Raw genomic sequence first — 8279 nt, 5'->3', positions numbered from 1 at the left:
GCTGACTGACGAAGAAAATGAAAAATGAAAATGGGAAAGGTGTTCCATTTAAAAAAATCTGCATGTGCCCACACCAGGTTCCATTCAAGCCTGGGAGCTACAGGATTACAAATTCTTATTTACCCAAATGTAAATTTAAGCAGATAAATAAGGTAGGACTTATCAACATTTTTAAAGAAGCCATCAAGAATGAGTTCTATGATGCATTAAAAGTCGTCTAAAGTTTTACACAAATTTCCAAGAAGCATCTCCTTTAAGAAATAGCATCACTAGGCCAAGGCAGACAGATCACTTGAGTCCAGGAGTTCAAGACCAGCCTGGCCAACATAGTGAAAGCCATCTCTACTAAAAACAAAAACTAGCTGGGAATGGTGATGCACGCCTGTAGTCCCAGCTACTAGGGAGGCTGAGGCAGAAGAATTGCTTGAACCTGGGAGACGGAGATTGCAGTGAGCTGAAATTGTACCACTGCATTCCAACCTGGGTGACAGAGTGAGATCCTGTCTCAAAAAAAAAAAAAAAAAAAAAAAAAAAAATAGCATCACTATGTCCACACTGCATGCAAACATACTAGTGATATCTTCACCCAACTCTGGAGTTTCTAAATCTGAGCTACATGGACCTCTAAAGAACTCATGGATGAACACAATGGGATCCATAAGCCTGCTGAAATTAGAACCATCATGTGCACTTCTCTACGGATCAGGGTTGTAGTTTTCACTCTATTATTTTAAAAGTCAGTGACTTAAGAAAGGTTAAGAAGGCCCGGCACAGTGGCTCACAGTGGCCTCTAACTCCTGTACTTTGGGACGCCAAGGAACGAGGATCACTTGAGCCCAGGAGATCGAGTCCAGCCTGGGGAAATTAGCCAGGCATGGTGGTGCACATCCATCTGGGAGGCTTGCTTGAGCCCCGGAGTTTCAGGTTACAGTGAACTAGGATCATGCCACTGTACTCCAGCCTGGGTGATAAAGACACTATCTCTAAAAAATAAAAACATAAAAAAAGAGAAGAGATGTTCTAGAAGAATGTATGTACCTAAGTAGATACATTTCTTAGTGTATCTTCTCTAACATCCTGCACACATACTCACGCGTACACACACACCAAGTTATTTAGGAGAGAGTGCATCAACTGAAAATCTATGTATAATATTTTGCCATTACATCAATTCTGTTTGATAGACATTCTATCATCAATAGCAAAAGAAACCTTTTTCAGGATCAGCCACGAACATGGGCTAATTATGAGTTGGAAAGTGACAGACTTACACTCCCTCATCTTATTTTCTCCACAGCCTGCCACCGTTCTGAAGTTCTCACGATTGGGGTGGTTCCATTTAAAAATATACTGTAGAGGAATTAGCATGTTAGCTAGCTTCCACTTAGCACAGAACAGGACCTCAAGAAAAAGGATTCTGGAACAGGTACATTTTGGTTGGCGGGGCTGACAACAAAGAGAACGGGGACAAAGAGGTGGCCACGGTCTACAAGCTGAGGATAGATAAGATGCCATCAGGTGGACACTTCTTCAACTTCACCTGCTGGCCTTGGGTTGCACTGGTTCTGGGTCCCTGGGTCAACAGATCCTCCCATGGGAGGATCTCAGGAGCTCACTCACTAAAGCCAAAAATAGCAACATACGCCCAATTGCCAGAGATTTCTGCTCCTCTCCCTTCTGCCACCCTCCACCCTATCAAATGAAAAGAACATTCCATGGTCATAGATAGGAAGAATCAATATTATTAAAATGGCCATACTTCTCCCCAAAATTTACAGATTCAATGCTATTCAATGCATTGAATGTTAAAACCCAGATTCTAACCGTGTGCTCCGGAGTTTGAGACCAGCCTGGGCAAGCTGGGCAGCAGAGGGAGACTCCATCTCAAAAAAAAAAAAAAGAAAGAAAGAAAATGTGGGGTGGTAAAGAAAAGGGCAGGCAGCACCATTGCAAGCTGGAGCCAGAATGATATCACCCCTGAGGGGTCCTTCTTTTTGAGAATCCCATTATCTCCTATGAATCCTGATGTTCTGAAAAAAATGTTTGAGCTGCTTTGGCTAAGTTGCAAATGATGGTAGAGTAGATTCTCAGGACTATAATTTCACGCTGTTTCCTTTCTTTCCATGTAAAAGACAGTGACTTGGCCCAGCAGCTAGCAGTTCTCTGGCAGAGAAATCCCTGGGCCCAGCCGGTCTATGAGAGAGTACATGTTCATCCGCTTCAGCTCAGACTCCAGTGTAACCAGGGCAGGCTTCAATGCATCCTTTCATAAGAGTAATGAGTTTAAATATTTTTTTGATCCCATGTTATCCCATCTCATCTCCTTTCCTCTCTCTTCCTCTCTTCCTAATACAAGTTTTTTGGGCACCAGGACACAAGGCAAGTCAGAGGACATGGGTCTCCGCCCAGGCTCTGGATGGCTGGCTCCCCTTATGTCAATGCTGAGTCCTGATCCAAAGCACTGTGGCCAAGTCATACAAAAGTGTCCTGCTTCAGTTCTCTGGGTGGGGCATCGTCACTCCAGAGGAGGTATGTCCATGGAATGCATGAGAGAAAGCTTTAAAGCATTTTTTCAGCCTAGCTGAGGGCTGGAGCTAGAGCACCGCTCATATCCATAATTCATCATCATTGATCCTTATAAATCACTTGGTTAAAGTCATCCATTTGAGGGTTGGCAGGAAGAGTTTGTTACTCTTGAAATATGAACTTGATGAGTGAAAAACAGGCACCATATATGGGATGCCATCTTGTGCAGTATGATTGAGACTTTTCAAACTTGACATGTGAAGTCCAGTAATAGCCTTAAATCCAAACCAAATGAAACATAATAAAGTAGTCCATGGAGGAGTGAAAGACTCCCATGTTTTTAACTGAAAAACATAGTTTTAAAGTAGATTCTCAATCTAACATTAAAAATTAATCTAATATTTCCTGCATGCTTTTATATACCTTTTATGAAGTAGGGAGCAACTGACAATAAATTGTGTTCCTCACACTCAAGAGAGGCAGGCTGCATTGTGGCTTAAGAGCATAGGCTTTGCAATTAGACCTAAGATAAATTTTCACCTCTGCAATTTAACTAGCTGTGTGAGCTGTCTACCCTTCCTTGCTGATGAGCTTCTAATCCCTGACAACAGGAGAATAATGCCTGCTCCTTTCATCCTCTTCCTTCTTCTCCTGCCCTCTCACTCTCATGTATATATTAATATGTATGGCAGTTCATGATACATACATATGTGAATACATATGTATGTAGATAGTGAGGGTAGAACCATTGTAATTGATTTATATGTGTGTATATATATGTGTGTGTGTATACGTATATAATATATAAAAACATGGATGTATATCTATGAGTGTCTGTGTACATATACTTGGCAGTTCCTGGTCTAGAATGTATTTCAAATTTAACCTGTGATATAATGGACTTTGGAGACTCATAAGTAGGGAGGATGGGTGGGGTATGAGGGATAAAAAACTACATATTGGGTGTAATGTATACTAGTCAGGTAACCAGTGCACTAAAATCTCAGACTTCATCAGTATGCAATTCATCCATGCAACCAAAAACCACTTGTACCCCAATTAGATAGATAGATAATCAATAACAAAAAATTTAACCTTTGAAAACCGAACACTTTATTCCCACCCTTTTCTATGCCACCGCCGCCCCCAATTCTATACTCCTCACAATGTTAGCAAATAGAAAGTACATTTTTCTCATTATTTAAGTCAAAAATCTTGACGTTATTTTTGACTTTTCTGTTTGTCTCACACTTGACCATCAACAAATCACTCTGGCTGTACCCTCACAATGTATCCAGATTGCAACCACGCCTCTCCATTTCTGTTGCTACCAGCCTAGCCCTTGTGCCTATCATCTCTCCTTGGCCTCAGGCAGTCCCCTTTTTACTGGACACTCTGCTCCTGCCCTTCCCTGCCCTCTACTCCTTACAGTCTAAGGACTACACATAGAGTGATATCTTCAAACGTAAGTGATCATGCCATTCTGATGCCCAAAACCCTTTGTCTTCCTCTTCTTACTCAGAATAAGTCTTTTCAGTTTCCTGCATGACCTGGACATGCTACCTTTGGAATCTCTCATTCTGCCTCATCCATTCTGACTTCCATGATGTACCTCTACCACATAAAGCCTTTACACTAACTGTTTTCTGAACTGGAATGTTTTCTCCCACATAACCATCTGGCTTGATTCTTTATTTCATTAATGTCTCTGCTAAGATGTTACTCCAATGATGTGGCTTTTCTAACCTAACTCTCACAATAAGGTACCCTTCTCCCTCCTCCCATCCATTTTTCTTTATAGAATTTATCACCATCTCACATATTATGTATTTGTTTATTGTATGTCTTCCCCATCTATAAAGAAATCTTTATGAAACAGGTAATTTGTCTTCATTACTTACCTCTATATCCCATATCTCAACAACCACCACAAACTGAGTAGCTCAATACATACTTGTTATACTGATCATTTCCTACGCTCTGGCTTTATTTTCAAGCATTTTTATTGCCTACACTTTGAAAACCCCCCAAGAAAACTAAGAAAGCATAAAAATCCAGTTGCCAATCCTATTTAAGTAACCTACCTTTGTTTCTTTGTGGGAAGGCTGCGGTGGATATTTGCATGCAGACAAGGGATCATCACATCCCTCAAATATCCGGAGACCTATCCATCCAACCTCAACTGTTCTTGGCACGTCCTGGTCCAAAGTGGCCTGACCATTGCTGTTCATTTTGAACAGCCTTTCCAGATTCCAAATGGAGATTCTTCTGGCCACTAGGGTGATTACTTCGTGGTAGATCTTGCTTGCTACCCTTTCTAATTACGTTTTCCACTGACTTCATTCAGAAAACAAAATAATAATTTTTCTCTCCTGGGACATAAATGGATAAGACTTACGTACTCTTTCTTTTGCAATGTAAAGGAGTTGATGCAATTTTAATTTGTTTTTCCAGCTAATAAATGGTTCTGATATCTATTCTCCACTCTTCGGGCCCTGTGGAGGGAATGGTCATTTTTGTGGCTGTCGTGCTTCGTCGACTCTGCTCACCTCAGATAATCAAATGTTTGTTCAGTTTATTTCTGAATATAGTAATGAAGGGCAAGGATTTAAGATCAAATATGAGGCAAAGAGTTTAGGTAAGTATTTTCATTGAGAATTATACCTACTTTTCCTGCAATTGCTTCGTCTTCTTTGCTTAGTTTTGAGAAAAAACATATAAAGTTTTCTTTTCTGAACTAATGGTAATAGAATTAATAAGAATGCCTACTCTCAAGTACTTACTATGTTTGATACATTCAATATCTCATTGTGACTACTTTTCAAGTAAAGTATCATTATTTCCATTTTAAAGATAAGTAAAATGAGGCTTGGGCTTTTTCAGGGCCACATATCTAATTAGTGACCAAAGTGAAATTTTCCATGAGTATAGGATAAACTATTCTTCTTGATCCCTGAAATTCCTTAGACCTTTCCATTATAAGATGTCTAATTGTAAGTTAAATCTAGTTATATAAACATTATAAGAATTACATTTGCCTTATTTTGTAATAATGTGTATGCTGTTTTTAAAACAGTAGAAAGTAATATAATAATACATTTTTGCTTTGTCCCACCAGAAGTTAGACAATATAGATTTCAAAATGATCCTATGACTTGCATCCCAGATTACTCTCTCTCTCTCTCTCTCTATATATATATATACACACACACACACACACACACACATATATCAATGAAATCATATGTTTTATTGCACATTGTATGAGATTTAAAGTCAACATCATTTCTTCATTTTAGTAAAATAAATGAGTAAGAGTGTTTATGAACTGACACACAAAACTAATTGAAAAGCTGGAGTAAGGTCCAAAACACCAGGGAAGGGGCTTTGGTCACTTCCCAGTGCACAGAGCTCTGGCACAAGGAGGGAGCTTTAATGCAGCTCTGTGGGCACCTGCACTATGGCTTTCTAGGCTGGGACATTCTCATCCCTCCCTCTCTCCATGCTGAGCTCTGCAGCTGAGTCATGAATGGGCAGGTTTTCACCTGGTACCAAAGCATTTGGAGAGTAGCAGTGTCTTTGAGTCTAGTGAGTAGACATCAGCCAATACTACAGAACTCTACTTTTCTATTTTCATTTAGGATAGACTCAGTCTTTTTTCATTTCTTGAGACAAGGTCTTGCTCTGTCGCCCAGGCTGGAGTGCAGTGGTGCAATCTCAGCTCACTGCAACCTCCACCTCCCAGGCTCAAGTGATTCTCCTTACTCAACCTCCCTAGAAGCTGGGATTACAGGTATATATCATCACACCCAGCTAATTTTTGTATTTTTGGTAGAGATAGGGTTTCAGCATGTTGCCCAGGCTAGTCTTGAACTCCTGAGCTCAGGTGAGCCACCTGCCTCTGCCTCCCAAAGTGCTGGGATTACTGGAGTGAGCCACTGTGCCCAGCCAATAGACTCAGTCTTGATTTAAATTTTTAAAGTCAACATTTAATGGTAATTCAGATAACTAAGAGATACACTAAGGGTATATTTGACATTGCACCTCTTCTATTTCTTTCTGGACTCACTGTTCATGCAAGTATGGTTATGGCCATTGCTTTCTCCCTGTCTTTCTTGAAGCTTGTTATGACTGCTATTAACATCAGACTTAAACAAAAGTCTTGATTTCACAACCTATCGTTGGCAACCTGAAGCAATAGCATCACTCTTATTTCTCTCTACTTACCAACTCAACCATGTTCCATAACTATAGCCAGCCTTGTACTTCCCACATCTATCTGTCTATCTTCCCACCATATCTACTCCCATGACACTCCTATTTCTCAGCCTTTAACATAGGTCCTTTTGTGAACATCTTTCGACACTGAATCACTTAGTTTTATACCATTTTTCTCCAGAGACACTCCTTCGCTGTGGTTAATTGAGATTTCTAGGATCTTGTGGTAGATGCCTTTTATTCTCACCTGATTAATAGACCTATTAATTAATTAATCAAACATTTACAAAGTGTTTCACATCATGAAAACTACTAACTTCTGGCAAGGAGTTCACAGCTTGGTAGAGGAGACAGACAAGCAAAGGCACAATTAGAACATGATGTAGGGCTGGGCACAGTGGTTCATGCCTGTAATCTCAGCACTTCAGAAAGCCAAGGCAGGAGGATCATCTAAGCTTAGGCATTTGAGACCAACTTGGGAAACATAGAAAGACCTCATCTCTACCAAAAAAATTTTAAAGTAGCTGGGCGTGGATGCACTTCTCTGCTAAGTTGGGAGGATCACTTGAGCCCAGGCAATTGAGGCTGCAGTGAGCCATGATCATACCACTACACTCCAGCCTGGGTGACAGAGCAAGACCTTGTCAAAAACAAAAACAAAAACAAAAAAACAAAACAAACCAAAAAACAAAAACAAAACACACACACACACACACACACACACACACAACCACATGTATATGGTATAATAAATGCTAGAAAGAGGAATGTACAGAAGAGGAACACCTACCTCAGCCCAGGACATCAGAGGGGGCTCCAGAGGAAGCAGATGAAGAGATTTGCCAATCAGTGATAAAAAGATGTGAGTGCATAGAAATTCTCAATGTTACAAGTCATATTCAATAATTTGAAATAATTCACCACCGCTTTAGAATAGAGTAAAAAAGAAGTAAACATAATAGTGATGAAGCAGGCAGGAATCACTGTGCTCAGGGCCATGGATGCCACCATAAGTTAGTTACATGTTCATAAAAAGGTAATGGGAGGCACTGGAAGATTTTACTCCAAAGCCTGAACGGTGTGATCAGATTAAAAACACTAATGTGGCTGCAACACTGAAAACATTGGAGGCAGGCAAGATTAAGAGAGAGAGAGAGACCAGATGAAAGAGTAATTTAGGAAGAATATTACTCCCTGAACTAAGGCAATGCCAGTAAGAAAGTAGGAGAGGGGGCATATCAAAGATATTATCAGTATGGGATGGAGTGAATTTGGAGGTCAGCTGAATGCGAGGCAGGAGGGAAGGGGTGGGAGAAGCCTTAGAAGCAGTTGTTGGGTTTTTGGCTGAGTGGATCCATTCATCCCACAGACATTTATTAAGAACTTTCCATGGGACAGATACTGTATTAGGTCCCAGGGATATAGCAGTAAACAAACAAAATCCATGTCCTCATGGAGCCTAATTCTAGTGTTAAGACTCAGATAATAAATAAGTAAAATATGTAATATGCCATATGGTGAAAGGTATCAAGGAG

This window comes from Macaca mulatta, chromosome 9, assembly GCF_049350105.2.
Source record: "Macaca mulatta isolate MMU2019108-1 chromosome 9, T2T-MMU8v2.0, whole genome shotgun sequence".
In the NCBI taxonomy this organism is placed as follows: domain Eukaryota; kingdom Metazoa; phylum Chordata; class Mammalia; order Primates; family Cercopithecidae; genus Macaca; species Macaca mulatta.
The sequence above is the reverse complement of the archived record's forward strand: the minus strand, read 5'-3'. Positions refer to the sequence as shown.